Here is a 16,258-nt window from a genome sequence, read left to right as displayed (position 1 = left end):
TTTACTTCAAAATATTTACCTTTGAGACACACTTCTATGCTTGAGACACTAACAAAACCATTTTTCTTAGCAGAGATTGTAACAATAAAAAAGAATAAATATAAATTTCCCTTAGTAGACAAATGAGTAAACTATTTTGTTCATATTTGCAATATTTTGCTGCAGTTAACTTTAAAAAACCCACTTTACCGTATCAACATGTATGTAACTTAAAAACATTATGTTCAATCTAAAAAAAAATTACAATGTGAAAGAAACTGTATGTTGCCATTAACATAAAATTTAAACCTGAAGACTAATAGTATGTACATTTTTATTCATATCTACATACATAGTAAAGATACCAAAACATATAGGATTCATACACATCAACTTTAGGATGGTATTTATTTAGAGGTTAGGAGAAAGGTTATCCTGGCACTATACTATTGTAATTTTTTTTAATAAGAAGGAAATGGTGTGAAGCAAACTCTGAAAAATATTAATACATTTAAAATCTCCATGCAAGTACAAAGGATCTGATATACTATTTTCTGTATTTTTGAAAGACTGAAATTTACCATAAATATACAAGTTATGTGTTACAGCATTTTCCCATAACCTCATGTTTACAGATGTATCATTATTTTATGAAAGTCATTTAAAAATTAGTTCATAACTGATTTCTAAAGTAAACATATATGTATAATGCTATAAGTTAGAATGCAAAATTATCCTGCTTTTCTGCTTCCAAAGAAATATATTTTATAACATCTTCACAGAAGATTTTGAAAGTGTCCTCTCTTCAGTCTGTGAAATGCCAAAGTTCATCTTGTTATGGGAATTCCCACTATGACAGAATGTCTTAGCTCTAATTTGTGATGAAGGTGTGAGAACAGAGTTATGGCTTGATTTTTAGATGTGTCAATGTGAGAAAATAAAAAAAGGTGGTTACACGAAGAGATTGCAACTCAGAGGTGCCAAACAAAATGTAATTTTGGAAAGAAATAGTCTCTATAGAACTCTTTTTTTTTTCACTGTAGTCTAAAAACTTTCCAAATACTGTTTCCTCATATAAATAGAAGATCAAAATAAATGATTTGAATTTTAATGTTGCCAGAAATGCAATGCAGTTCCCTTTGAAGGAAGGATTTAAAGATTTTTTTTTTAACTGTAATTTCCCCTTTAATTTGGAAACTCAGATTTACCTTTGAGGCAGAGGACTATTTTTACCAGGGGACGGGAAGGAGGAATGGTAAAGCTGCTTTAGTGAGCTCCTTAAATTATATAACTGTAAGCCAGGAAAGTTAAGTTGACAGAATGCAGCCAAGAAAGTTCTCACCAAGATTCTTTCTTACAAAAATAAAATATGTAAATATTTAATCAAAACTGTGTCCCTAGAAGTTAGTTTTTTGTCTAATTTTAATGTTCACTTGTATATCTGTAACCTAAAACTTGTTAAATTTTTGACTTGAGTGGGTGTCATGTAGATCTGTGAGTGTTTGCGTGTGGTAGCATAGGGGTGTGTGTGTGTGTGTGTGTGTGTGTGTGTGTAGTGTTCAGCTATTGTCTCAGCTCTAGTTCATAAGAGAATAATGGTTTATACTGGACTACAGTCAGATGCACATGCAGGCTCTGACTTCTCTTTACCTCAACATGGAAAAAAGTTTGTAAAAAGAACCGGATCCTTGGGCATTAAACAAGAAAACATAGTTTTGGTTTACACAATGGTTCCTGAGTTAAAAATAAATCAACAGGATGTTGGGAAATGTCTTTTAGTAGTAGTATTACAATTTTCCTCACTGGAGCAGATGACATCCTTGTGGATAAAATAGGACACTTCTTCAGATGTTGATGGTCCTACTGTCAGTGATACTATGAAGAAAGAGGTTTCCCCTTAAAGAGAAAATGGTTTCTTCTTTCTACAGGGTCTAGGGTCACTGGGCCACATATTAGGAATATTACTATAAGCTGCTAATTTTCCTTTGTTCCAGCCCTCTCCCGCAGCTCACGAGACATCCCCACCATTACTACTTACGGCAACTCACAGCTCTCCAACATCTCAACATATTCCTAAATACTTCCGCAGGCATAAAGCCCTGCCCCTGCCTAAAGCCTCAAGTCACTTGATGTGGGATATCCAATGCTCCAGGTAAAGGTGAAGAGCTATTTTGCAGGGAAAAGCAGAAGCAGCCAAACCCAATACCCTTCAAAGAGGGACAGTCCTGAGACCATATGCCTACACCATTAACATTGTAGGGCTCTTACTATTGGAAATGAAGCAGGAATCTCTCGCCCACATAAGACACACCACAGATACAACACAATTTGATGGCCGTGAGGAAGACAGGCAGGCACCTTGAGAAATTCTCACATACAAAGCCCAGGCACACGGGGCTTGCCTAAGACTGGCACAAGACCAAGATAACAGAAAGCCCTCCACCACAAGTCTAGTGAGATTGAAGCAACAAGTAATAGCAGTCTACAACTGGGGGCAGTGCAATTGTGGGATGAGCAACTTCCTTTGTAGCACAGGTGTGCAGAGATGGCTGAGAAATGCAAGGAAACTGTCAGTGCAGGGAAACTAACAGTGAATCAGGGCTATTGAAATACACACATGCACACACACACACAAACACACACACACACACACAAACCAGCACACCAGGCCCATCCTTAAGGGCAAGGCAATTATAGAAGGATTTGAAGCATTTGTGCACTACTGGTGACCATAGCAACAACAAAACTTAAATACAGATTCATCTCTGACAACATTGACTTCTTCACTCATAGCCTGACGGAAGAAAATCGTGCCCATTTTTCAGCATGCGTATTATTTGTATCAGTCTTTACTGTTATATACATGATATTTAGTATTCAATCAAAATTTATGAGGAAAAATGGAAAGAAAATTCTATTATCAGGAATAAAAACAGTCAAGAGAACAAACTCAGATGACCCATATGTTGCAATTATCAGTAAAACAGTTTTTAAAACCATAATTAATATGTTAAAGAGTCTAGTGGAAAACAGATAACATGCATGCACAGATGGGGGATTGAAATAGAGATAGGAACCACAAGAAAATGTCAAATAGAAATTCAATAAGTAAAAAACAGAGTATTAGAGATGAATAGTTCCGTTTTGGGGGCTCAACAATAGAGCAGACACAACAAAAGAAAAATTACTTCTGTTTAATTTAGGCAAATTGAAATACAAAAGGAATACAGAACAAGAACTGAGCATTCCTGATATGGAGGAAAATATCAAACTGTCTGGCATTTGAGTAGTTATTATCCCAAAAGAAGAAGTGAGGAAGAATCCAGTGAAGAAGTATTTAAAGAGATAACAACTGAGCATTTTCCAAAACTAATAAAGGCCGTCAAACTACATATCCAAAAAGCCAGAGGACACCCTAGAAAGATAGGCACAAATGAAAACAAATAAAAATACATATACACATTATAGTCAAAATAGTGATTACTAAGGATAAAAAAAAATCTTGAAAGCAGATAGAGATAAAAGATAAATAACATGCGGAGGAGTAAAAACAAGAGTTGTAAGACAAATGTCAATATACAACAATCAATTATGCAACGCAATTCCTATCAAAATCCCAACAGAATTTTCTGAGGATATATAAAAGCCTGTATTAAAATGTGTATAAGAAAGTACATAAATTAGAATAGCTAGAAAAATATTTTAAAGGAAGAATAAATTTGGAGTACTTACACTACATAATTTTAAGATATTATCATTACCATAATTAAGTCACTGGAAGGCTAGAAATGGGGTACACATATAAATCAATGAAAAAGAATAGAGAACCAAGCAATAGAGCTAAACAAATATATTCAACTGATTTTTGATAGAGATGCAAATACAATTCAGTAAAGAAAAAATGTCTCTTCAACAAATGGTCTGGAACAACTGGACATCAATAATCAAAGAGAAATCTTGACACATACCTTATACATTATACCAATAGTGACTCAATGTAGATCATAGATCTAAATGTAAAACTATAAAACTTATAAAAGAGAACATAAGAGAAAATCTTCTCGATGCATGGTTAGTTAATGAGTTCTTAGACATGACACCAAATTCATGATCCATGAAAGAAAAATAAATTGATAAAACAATTTTAACTTCATTATAATTAAAAATTAGTTTTGCAAGTTCCTGTGGGTCTATAGTTATTTCAAATAGGAAGGTAAAATAAATAACTGTATTTCTATAGTCTAGCAATGAAAAAGCCATTTATGATTTGTATTTTATATACTGATTAGCTTTATATACTGATGAATACAAAATACTGATGAGAGTAATCAAAAAAGACCTAAACAAATGAAAATCTATCAGTTTTTGACAAGATTAATTATAAATTTATATGGAATAGCACAAAAATTAGAATAGTCGAAACAAGTTGGAAAAGAAGAACAAATCTGGAGACTGCACGCTACCTGATTTCAAGATTTACAGCTGCAGTAAATTAGGGGATATCTTACTTGTGGATGATAAATAAGTAAATGAAAGCTGCTCAAAATAATTAGTCATTAGAGAAATGCAAACTAAACTACACACGCACAACCCGTCCCCCACCCCAGCCCCAAAACAATAGATAACACCATGTACCGATGAGGATGCGAAGCAAGTCGAATTCTTAGTCACTGTTTGTGAGAATGCAAAATGGCACAGCCACTTTGGAAACTGTTGAGCAGTTTCTTGTACAGTTAAACATACTCTCACCTTTTGATTCAGCAATCCTACTTGGAGAGTTTACTCAAGATAAATGAAAACATACATTCACAAAATAACCTTTACGAGGAAGTTTATAGCAGTTTTATTAATAATTATCTCAAACTATAAACAACTCAAATGTTCATCAACTAGTAAATAGATAAACCAGTTGTGGAATAGCCATTAAATGGAATATGAGTGAGCAATAAAACACAATGAAAAAATTATTCAATTTTTAAATGAATTATATTAAGTGAACTATCCCAAATTCAAAGCCTATAAACTGTATAACTTCATTTATGTGACATTTTGGAAAGGCAAACTGTTAGGGCAGAAAACAATATCAATTGTAACCTGAGCCAGGATGTTGGATAATTGAGCTGATCGTAAAGGAACACTAGAGAATTTCGGGGGGAGTGAGTGAATTTCTCTGTATCTTGTTGTTGTGGTGGTTACATAACTGTATGAGTTTGTAAAAATTCACAGAACTGTATATTCAAATAGGGTGAAAGCCTCAATAAGTCTGGCCTCAATTGAACCATGAGAAACTAAGATAGTCTGAACCATTCTTCACACAAATCCACAAAGAGGAAAGAAGTTTCTTTGTGTAGAGGTCAGTTAGCGGAATGGGGGCCAGCCATACATAGAGGACTGCTGAGACCTGTGTAGTGAGTGATCCCCAAAAAGCCCTTGGCAGAGAAAAGCAGCAAAGTAGAAAGACAAGAATGGCAAAGTAGAGATGCCTGAGGACATATTTGGAATATATGTGCGGAAGTATTCTGAGGCCCTTCCCCAAATTACTGGAGGGTTTTTTGAGTTAAGATATTTGCTGACACATGGGTGAAGGCATATGCTCTAATAGTGTTAAAATCATAATTTTTATTCATGGTTTGGTGATGCCTGGAGCATATAGATTTCATAAATCACGCACACACTCACACACAAACACATATGTCATCTTTATATTTACCCATGTTATTTTCAAATCTATGTGATTTTATTTTTTTTTATTCTGAATGGTAGAGCCAAGAAAATGAACTATGCCAGAGTGCAGACTTCAGAACAACTGTTTCTATATGAAGGCAAGAGTAGCTTGCAGAATTGTTTCCACAAATGTGAGCATGGTAATTGTGATCATTTTGTTCTATCTTTTGTAAGTGTTCTAAAATGAACAAAATATCATCTGTTCTCACACTAAGTGAAGCTGAAGTCTCTTTGGGATTTTGAACACTGAATAGAAAGAAAAAGAGTTAAAAGAGCAATAAAATGTAGCTGAGTTATAGTGTTGAATGTTGAAACATTAAAATATGCAAAAGTGGTCACAGGTAGCAGAGGTGTTGGGGGATCACAACTGTAACCTGGGGCCTAAAATTGTTTTACGTTCTAGACATCCTTACAGTTCCTGTGTTACAGTCCAGTCATGATGAGTCCTGGCTATGCTGTAGTAACGTTTAAAAATTTTGTTTTTGCATTGCCATGAGATCTTGTCATGGGAATATTTTTTTTAAATTAAGGTGCCCTCAGTGTGCTTCTGTCTGACATGTTTTAAAACAAACTAATCAATGGTTGAGTCAAGCTTTCTGTGTCTTGTTTTAAATTCCAATAACTAGGTTTAATCCTTGATCCAGATACCAAGTGTCAAATATATATTCCAGACCAAATTCAGGAATACATATTTTATTCTTGCCCCACAGAGACTGGGGAGTGCCTCTTTCATTTCAGTTCTCCACAGTGATTTAAGTCCTGCCTGGTAATTTAACTTCCATCGTTAGAGATGTAGCACCTGCTGCTGGGTCAGCCTGCATCCTTTTATACAGAGTACCTTCAGCCTACCTATAACTATTCTTCAATTATCTTCCAAGACAGACTCTATCACTGATGGGTGAAATTGCTTATTACCTATTTTCTGCCATCATACATTCTGCATATCATGCTCTTTCTGTACAGTCAGGTTTCCTCCTATCACATGTAACTGGCTCCTGTTTTGCTTTAAACAAATCATTTTTTATTTTCTTCTTCCTGGGAACACAGAAATACTGCATTTTCTAGCCTATCATGAGGTTATCTGGTATTGATATGAGTAGTTCCTGTCAATGAACTGTGAAGGGAGGTCCGATGTGTCCTTTAGGGGTTATCATAGAGCAGCTGAGAGTTCTCCACATTCTCTCTTCCTTTGAAGCAGTGATTGTGCAGTCAAATGATGAGATGGTTAAGCCACGGGATGGAAAAAACCAAAACAAAACTGGATTGATGGTACACTTGGAGAAGGAGCCTTGGGAGTAGCTTGACCTGAATTGTAAGTGTAGCACGAATGAGAAAAAAGCCTGTCAAGTGTGAAACCACTGATGTTTTGGAGTTTGTTACTTATGTCACTCATTGTTTGTGTTTAGTTCATAAATCTAGTCTCTTAAGGCCTGCCTGTCACATAGTCATATATAACTACCAACTACTGTTAATTCTGTACACTGATTCAAACTTTTTACAGCTAAAAATACCCTTGAAGGGTCATGGCATGCCACTATACCTTGTGATGTCCCCATGGCACTAAAAAAATTGTGAAGTAGATTATATTTGTTTTTGCTGATTAAGTTGCCCCATCAATTCCACCACATCCCCTTTTCAAACCTTAGTAAAGATCTTTCTACTCTTAAGAGCCTTTATGTTTAATGAAATGAGTTGAGTTCTATTTTTACTATCATATCTAAGAGTATTTTAATAAAGAAATAAGATTTGGTTTATTGGAATTTTGATAGTAATGCATAAGGAATTCATCTGGAGGTTACACATTTCATCCTGTCTTAGACCTTATCACAATGAATATTTTTCATCACGAGATCTCTCTGGTATTGAACTATAAGAAAAAAAGTGAAATGTAAGTGAAGAAAAAGTCCCAGCCTGGGACTTCAAAAGGCTGTAGAATGAAATTTCAGTCCTCTAAAATTAGAAGGATGTTTCAGTTTTCAATCTTTTATTTTAAATTTTGTTGTATATAATCATATACATAATTATTATTGATTCTGTATATATCAATATGCATATAGAATAAATTAATATTATATTAATTATATATAATATAGTCTAGATTTAATTATGTATAATTAAAATGGTGAGTAGAAGGTGACTAGATACATTTTCACATATAGTCACATATTGTAAGCCATTTACGGAGGCTTCAAATTCCAATGCACATATAACTTTTCAAAGGTCAATGCATGTTGAAAGATACATTGAATGTTTTAATAATAAAATTCCCATACGACAATACTCTTTTGTCATTACTTCACAAAGATGGACTTCTAGGAGCTAGTATATAGATTATTTGCAAAATTAAAATATAAACAGATAATTCTCTATTTTTATTTGGTGGCAGTCAGATAATCTAAGCCTAAAGTGCTAAATAGAATTCTGCAACTCTGGCATTAGTTGCAAGTATTTATGCTCTATAAAGCTAATAAGATTTTTAATCATATGGCATTTCTGTGTGACTTGGGTTTTAATTAGACTGCAATATTAAAATATCACTAAGTAATAAAACTGCAAAAGAAATTATTTGCCTTCTTTGATAATTTACAGAATATTTATTATTGCAAAATATTCCCTTTTAGTCAAGCTTAATTGGGAAATAAAGTAGGATAATGGAGAATCCACAGAAACCTGTAGAGTTCTACAGTTCATAAAATTATAGCATGAAAAACAATCCGATTTAAAATCTGCTTATTATATGTTTTAAATATCCGCCGACCTTCAAGTTTTTTCCATCTCCAACACTAACATTGTAGTTCAATTATCTTATTCATCTTACTTTACTTATCATCCAGACTGATATTTATTTTTTATTGTCTTTTTCTTTTTCACAAGTCAACCAGAGTGAACATTTTAAAACATAAATATTATCATGACAATCCTTCTTCAGTTCTATTGGCTGTTGCCCATTTTCACACCTATCCAGGGCATGAAAAGTGGAGACTGCATTTCCTAGATGACTTTGCCAAAATGGTTCAGAAATTACTTAGATTCTACCCATATGATACAGTCTTACAGGGCAAGAGAAGCAGAGCAGTAGAATATATTCTTTAATAGCAGAGGCAATGGACAAATGGACTTGAGCATGAATGAAATTTTACAGTGATTAACCTGACTTTATTTCCCTCTTCGAGGGCCATAGAGTAGAGATGACAATTGTGGTGGCTTTCTCAACTTTACCAACCTCTATGTTTTATAGCAGCTTTTTTTTAAAACCTCTGTAGCACAGATTGAGAAGGGCACCTGAAAGATAATGATGGCCCTTTCTGGAGTTTGCTCTTTTAGTTCTTCCAACAGATTTGTCAGTGATTATTTCCCTGTATAAAATAGTTTTTGTTTGACATAGACTGTTTTCTAGTTTCCTGACTTAATGCTGACTCATACTCTCACCCCTTAAAATTGTCAGTGGCTTTCTTCTTCTTTTTTTTTTTTTTTTTTTTTTTTTGAGATGGAGCCTTGCTCTATCACCAGGCTGGAGAGTAGTGGCATGATCTCAGCTCACTGCAACCTCCACCTCCTGGGTTCAAGCTATTCTCCTGCCTCAGCCTCCTGAGTAGCTGGGGTTACAGGTGCCCACTACTACGCCCAGGTAATTTTTGGTATTTTTAGTAGAGACAGGGGTTTCACCATGTTGCTCAGGCTGGTCTCGAACTCCTGACCTCAGGTGATCCACCTGCCTCAGCCTCCCAAAGTGCTGGGATTACAGGCATGAGCCACAGTGCCCGGCCCCTTCAGTGGCTTTCTATTGCTTTATGGATGAAGCACAAAATACTCTACAAGGTTCTGGTCCAGCCTTTTCTAGAACCAGTCATCTGGAATTCTACAACTTCTGAAGTCTTCAAAAAGGCTCTGAACTCATTTGCAGTTTTCTGACATCAGGTATTGATCAGCATCCCTAACCCTGCCAGCACAGAAATAAATCACTACTTTCTAAGGTCTTCACTTTTAGCTCACACTTTAAAAACGCTTCTAATAATGTTGCCAGAATTTTCTTCTTAATATTTCCCTGCTGAGAACATGTGATTATTCCCTAATGTCTACTAAAGAAGGTCCAAACTTGATCTTTGAAGTCAAATCACTGCTCTACATTATCCATATATATGTATGAACAAAATCAGGATGCTGGTTGCTTTCACCTAACAGTACTCTTACAAACTGTTTTCTGTCTGAGACACATCTTCCGCTCCAAGCCTACTCCAATTTCCATCTGTCAAAATCTTATCCCTGGCTCAAGAGGCTTATCAAAAGTGATTTAAACATTTCTAATGCTCCCAACAAGATGTATGTTACCATTGATATAGTTACACAGACAATTTGGCTTATGAGTATTGTGGTCTTTGTATTGATGTTCCTGACTTTACTATTTTCATCAAAAAACCAGTACAAGGGAGGCTATTATCAGTTATCCTGAAAAAATACTCAGATGCTATGACTAGGGCAATAAATCAACAATCTAATGTTTTTAATTAAGATGTAAAATAACTTAGGTAATCAAATATTTTCAAGACTGTCAGATATAAAAGATTGGTGGACAGAAGGCATGCCAGTCTTGCAAGCATATCAGGATATTCTTTATGATATATTAGGATTCAATATTTTCATTTATAAGTATCTTAATTCTCACCAAGAAAAAGCATATGAAATGTGATAACAAGTTGAGGGAGCTGCAGAGTACCTGTCTTAAGTAAAACCCATTGTTATATCAATGACTGCCTAGCATAATGTTTTGCATAAAATACTAATATCTGTATATTGAATTATAAAAGTTTTCAAATTATATGACATTGTTTTATTCTGAAAACAGCTGTATAAGCTATACATTATTATACACTTATATTTCAGAAAAAAAACACCTAATCTCTGAAGTGTCTAAATGACTCATCCAAGGCCAGGCATCATTGGAGATTCTTCTCATTTATATTTGGTCTACAATATAGTCTTATAAATTGGTTGACTAATTGAATTTAATCATAATTAAATAAAGAATTATAAAATGGAAAATTTTTCTTTATTTCCTTTATACTTGTTTTTTCGTTGGTGGTATGGTTTGGATCTGTGTTTCCAGCCAAACCTCATGATCAGTTGCAATCCCCAGTGTTGGACGTGGGGCATTGATATGGTTTGGCTGTGTCCCCACCCAAGTCTCATCTTGAATTCCCATGTGTTGTGGGAGGGACCTGGTGGGAGGTAATTGAATAATGGGGCAAGTCTTTCCTGCGCTGATCTCATGACAGTGAATAAGTCTCACAAGGTCTGATGGTTTTAAAAGGAGGAATTCCCCTGCACAAGCTCCTCTCTGCCTGCTGTCATTCATGTAATATGTGGCTCGCTCCTCCTGGCCTTCTGCCATGCTCATGAGGCTTCCCAGCCATGTGGAACTGTAAGTCCAATTAAACCTCTTTCTTTGTAAATTGCCCAGTCTTGGGCATGTCTTTATCAACAGTGTGAAAATGGACTGATACAGTCAATTGGTACCAGTAGAGTCAGGTGCTGCTGAAAAGATACCCAAAAATGTGGAAGTGACTTTGGAACTGGGTAATAGGCAGAAGTTGGAACAGTTTGGAGGCCTAGAAGAGGGCAGGAAAATGTGGGAAAGTTTGGAACTTCCTAGAGACTTGTTGAATGACTTTGATCAAAAGCCTGATACTGATATAAATAATAAGGTCCAGGCCAGGTGGTCTCAGAAGTTGATGAGGAACTTGTTGGGAACTGGAGCAAAGGTGACTCTTGTTATGTTTACCAAAGAGACTGGTGACATTTTACCCTTGCCCTAGAGATTTGTGGAATTTTGAACTAGAGAGAGATGATTTAGCGTATTTGGTGGAAGAAATTTCTAAGCAGCAAAGCATTCAAAATGTAACTTGGGTGCTGTTAAAGGCATTCAGTTTTATTAGGAAAGCAGAGTATAAAAGTTCAGAAAATTTGCAGCCTGACAATGTGATAGAAAAGAAAAATCAATTTTCTGAGGAGAAATGCAAGCCTGCAGAAATCTGCATAATTAATAAGGAGTCAAATATTAATCCCCAAGACAATGGGGAAAATGGCTCCAGGGCATGTCAGAGGTTTTCACAGCAGCCCCTCTGATCACAGGCCCAGAGGCCTAGGAGGAAAAAGTGGTTTCCTGGGCCAAGCCCAGGGTGCCCATGCTGTCTGCAGCTTAGGGGCTTGGTGCCGTAGGTTGCAGCCACTCCAGCCATGGATGAAAGGGGCCAATGTAGAGCTTGGGCTGTGGCTTCAGATGCTGCAAGTCTCAAGCCTTGGCAGTTTCCATGTGGTGTTGAGCCTGCCGGTACACAGAAGTCAAGAATTAAGATTTGTGAATCTCTGCCTAGATTTCAGAGGATGTACGGAAATGCCTGAATGTCCAGGCAGAAGTCCTTTGCAGGGTTGGGACTCTCATGGAGAAACTCTGCTAGGGCAGACCAGAAGGGAAATGTGGGAAGGAGCCCCTACACAGAGTCTCTAATGGGGCACTGCCTGGTGGAGCTGTGAGAAGGACACCATCCTCCAGACCCCAGCATGGTAGACCCACTGACAGTTTGCACTGTGCACCTGAAAAAGCCGTAGACATTCAACGCCAGCCTGTGAAAGCAGCCAAGTGAGAGGCTGTACCCTGAAAAGCCACAGGGGTGATACCCACTTCTTTCATCAGAGTGACCTGGATGTGAGACATGGAGTCAAAGGAGATCATTTTGGAGCTTTAAGATTTAACTGCCCCGCTGGATTTTGGACTTCCATGGGGCCTGTAACCCTTTTGTTTTGGCCAGATCCTCCCACTTGAAATAGCTGTTTTTACCCAATGCCTGTACCTCCATTGTATCTAGGAAGTAAATGGTTTTGATTTTACAGGCTCATAGGAGGAAGGGACTTGCCTTGTCTTGAATGAGACTTTGGACTGTGGACTTTTGAGTTAATGCTGAAATGAGTTAAGACTTTGGGCGACTGTTGGAAAGGCGTGATTAGTTTTGAAAAGTGAGGACATGACATTTGGGAGGTTTCAGGGGCAGAATGATATGGTTTAGCTGTGCCCCTACCCAAATCTCATTGGAATTCCCATGTGTTCTGGGAGGGATCTGGTGGGAGGTAATTGAATCATAAGGCAAGTCTTTTCTGTGCTGTTACTCTGACAGCAAATAAGTGTCATGAAATCTGATGGTTTTAAAAAGAATTCCCCTTTGCCTGCTGCCATCCATGTAAGATGTGACTTGCTCCTCCTTGCATTTGGCCATGACTGTGAGGCTTCCCCAGCCATGTGGAACTGTAAGTCCAATTAAATCTCCTTCTTTTGTAAATTGCCCAGTCTTGGGTATGTCTTTATTAGCAGCATGAAAACGACGGATACAGGCCTGATGGGAGGTGAATGGATCATAGAGTTCTCATGAATGGTTTAGCACCATTCCCCTTGGTACCGTATACTGAGTTCTCATGATATCCGGTTGTTTAAAACTTTGTAACATCTCCCCAATCTCTCTCTTCCTCCTGTTACAGCCATGTGAAGTGCCTCACTCCCTGTTCACCTTCCACCATGATTTTAAGTTCTGTGAGGCCTCCCTAGAAGCTGATGCCACCATGCTTCCTGTACAACCTGCAGAATGGTGAGTCAATTAAACCTCTTTTCTTATAAATTAGCCAGTCTCATGTATTTCTTTATAGCAAACAGAGAATGGACTAATAATACTAATATAATGGCAGTAGAGTAATTCAGGTGGTCCAATTCCTATGAAGATGTACCATAGGGGAATGTAGGATTGTGATCCAAATACATGAAGTTCTATCAGCAATAACCCTCTGTTCCTCATTTTTAAAGGGAAATAGTTGATATTCAAACAGATTCAGCCACAAAGCCTTTTAAGGGTGAAAAAAATCTATTTTTATTTTGACTGCTAAGAAAATAATGAGGCTAAGCTCATTAAAATTTCAGTAATGGAATCAAACCCTAGTTGTTCTATATAATCAAACTACATAAACCAAATGAAGTAATTTTATATAAATAATAAGTGAATAAACCACATACTAAATAAGCTCCATATTCTTGAAATTTTCCTACAGTTTTAAAATGACACTTTAATTGAACATTTTTGGTTTTGTAGTTGACCACAGTCAACCAGTGAGGTGGCTGTTTTATTATCCTTTGCTTCTGGCTGAGTGTGAAAGGAAAGGGAGGTTTGTAGGGGAGGTGGCTTTTATTTCTATATAGATGTTGGCAACAATAGAAAGCAGAGGACTGAAAATTACTAGTTAGGTACTGTACATCCTGTTTGTGAAAAAGGTCCCTTTTTCACATGAATGCCAATGAGAATTCTCTTTATCCTTAAATTTTCTAACACATAGTCTCAGTATATTTTGACATTCATTCTAACAAAAGAAATGTTAAAATTATGAGTTTTTATATAAAATCCTTCTGTGTACTGACTGGTCCCTCTAAATGTGTTTTGTTTTGCTGATATTATAGTTATTCATATTGAGCACCCAGTCCTGCTTTAGTTTATATTATTTCTTTATTTGGGGCTGCAAGAGTCATTTAAAAGACATAGTGATTTGTTTCTTTTGCCTGACAGTCATCAATGTTTTAGGTGACTGTAACTCCATTTTTGCCACATAAATTTCTTCATAAAATGTTCTTTGTTTCACCGTGATAGCTCATTGTTCTATAATAAAAGTAGGCTTTTATGCTATACAGTTGTATAATATGGCAAATTCTCCACAATAGTAAAAGGCATTTAGAATATGACTTATGGAATAGCCTTACCTTAAAGAACTAGCCTTGTTAAGCTTTGCAGGGTATGTAGAGTGATGTCTGTATTCTCAGTTATTTAAGAGTAGTTGGTCAAAAAGTGACTGTATAGTGATGCAAAATGATGATAGAGCATCCATAGCTGTTTCATGCATTGCATAGGAGGGTACGTAAATTTATTTGAAAAGTAAAATGTACCTTAATACCTATGTAGGGAGCAGAACAGCCATAACATTTTGTAAAATGTACGTAAAACTTGAAGCATTATTTTTAAAAAGCCATCAGTGATTATGTTTTACTATGTTTTATTTCTCTACAGACATGGAAATTAGTGCTTGCTTCCCAGAGTAATCTTCAAATTAAATATAGTCTTAAACTAAACGGACACCCAATTCTTGAAATACACACACACACACACACACACACACACACACGAGGCATGCACCCCACACTATACAACAAATACTGGGCTCATTCCTAGGAAAAAAAGCCACCTTCTTTCTGAAAGTCCTCATTTGGTTCAATCAAAAGTGAAGTAAGCATACGCATTTCTATGAGTATTGTCTATTAGGAAAAAAAGTTGTCTTCAAAAACGTAAAAATATAGTTTTCTCAAAAGTATTTTCTGAATATATTGAATTATAAAGTGTCAAATACTGAAACAAGGGGAATAAATGGTATCAAGTGCCCAAATTTAGGGTGAAGACATTCCTTAAAAACTTAACAACAGAATCATTTTTACAAAACCCAGTCAATGCCCCAGACTCCCTCTCCCTAGTGAACACAACTAGAAAAACAGGAAGGATTATCATTGGATTCATGAGGGGAAAACCACAACTTTTTCCTCCTACGTTAAAAGAGGAGGACTTATTCTTCCCTAAAAATCCAACTCAGTATGTCTCAAAAATATTCAATGAAATGGAGATGTCTAAAACTAAGAGGGATAAATACTTCACTTCCCGTTGGCTATGTGCTTGTTCCATAATCTGTGACCTATTTATTTTGTCTCCGTGACTAAAGGTTAAAGAGGGTGGGAGAGAGCCAGCAGGGCAGAGAGAAGTGGCAGCATGAAGCCGTCTGCATGCCCATGATTTGGCACGGGAAGGATTGTTAGTCCCCCACGGGTTAAGTGGCAATGAAAACTAGCTGGGCATGAGATGTCTTGCTGGTAGGCTGCCTAAGAGCACCAAACAACAATAGATTGTGTGTTGGGCTGCCAAACGCAGGATCTGGGAAAGGGAAAAGAATTTGAGCTAGAATGAATTTCCACATTAAGTGGTAGTGCTGTGAGGAAGCTACTTACAGTTTGCCCTGAAATAACTCATACCTGGCCCTACAAGGGAGGTGGCATTTGGGCACTTGCCACGCACAAGGCATTGAGAGGCAGCCAAACTGGTTGTGAACACACTAAATCTACACCACCTACGTGATATTCACATGTCCTTTGTATATCTCCTATCCCTCCTACTCTCTCTGAACCCTGGCACTACAAATTTATTTCTTTTACGTACTGAATTTCAGTGTAAGCTTTCATTTAGAGAAAGGGTGCCACATATATGTATTTTTTCAAATATAATAAAAATTGTAGAATTAATTTTCTATAAGCAACCAGATTCAAAATTCTACAACTTCATGCAGTTAGACATCACACAGAGCAGGGGGAGATGGGTCAGTATTCAACAAGTTATACAGGAGGTTTACTTGTTAAAAGGGGAGACTCATCTCTAATTTTCTCACTGGAAGTCACCTTAACATTTGGGCTTACTGCCTTGTACTATCATAC

The 16,258-nt window shown here is 36.5% G+C and overlaps 1 long non-coding RNA gene across 1 annotated transcript in view; it reads left to right on the top strand.

The window, feature by feature from the left end:
• Window positions 1-16,258, top strand: part of LOC129397642 (uncharacterized) — a 714,556-nt gene that overhangs the window by 417,016 nt on the left and 281,282 nt on the right. The window contains exon 10 of the long non-coding RNA XR_010112052.1: window positions 13,231-13,337. This is a non-coding gene — a long non-coding RNA (uncharacterized LOC129397642). The remainder of the gene's footprint in view (window positions 1-13,230; window positions 13,338-16,258) is intronic.

This window comes from Pan paniscus, chromosome 3 (assembly GCF_029289425.2).
Source record: "Pan paniscus chromosome 3, NHGRI_mPanPan1-v2.0_pri, whole genome shotgun sequence".
Taxonomy (NCBI): domain Eukaryota; kingdom Metazoa; phylum Chordata; class Mammalia; order Primates; family Hominidae; genus Pan; species Pan paniscus.
The sequence above is the reverse complement of the archived record's forward strand: the minus strand, read 5'-3'. Positions and strand labels throughout refer to the sequence as shown.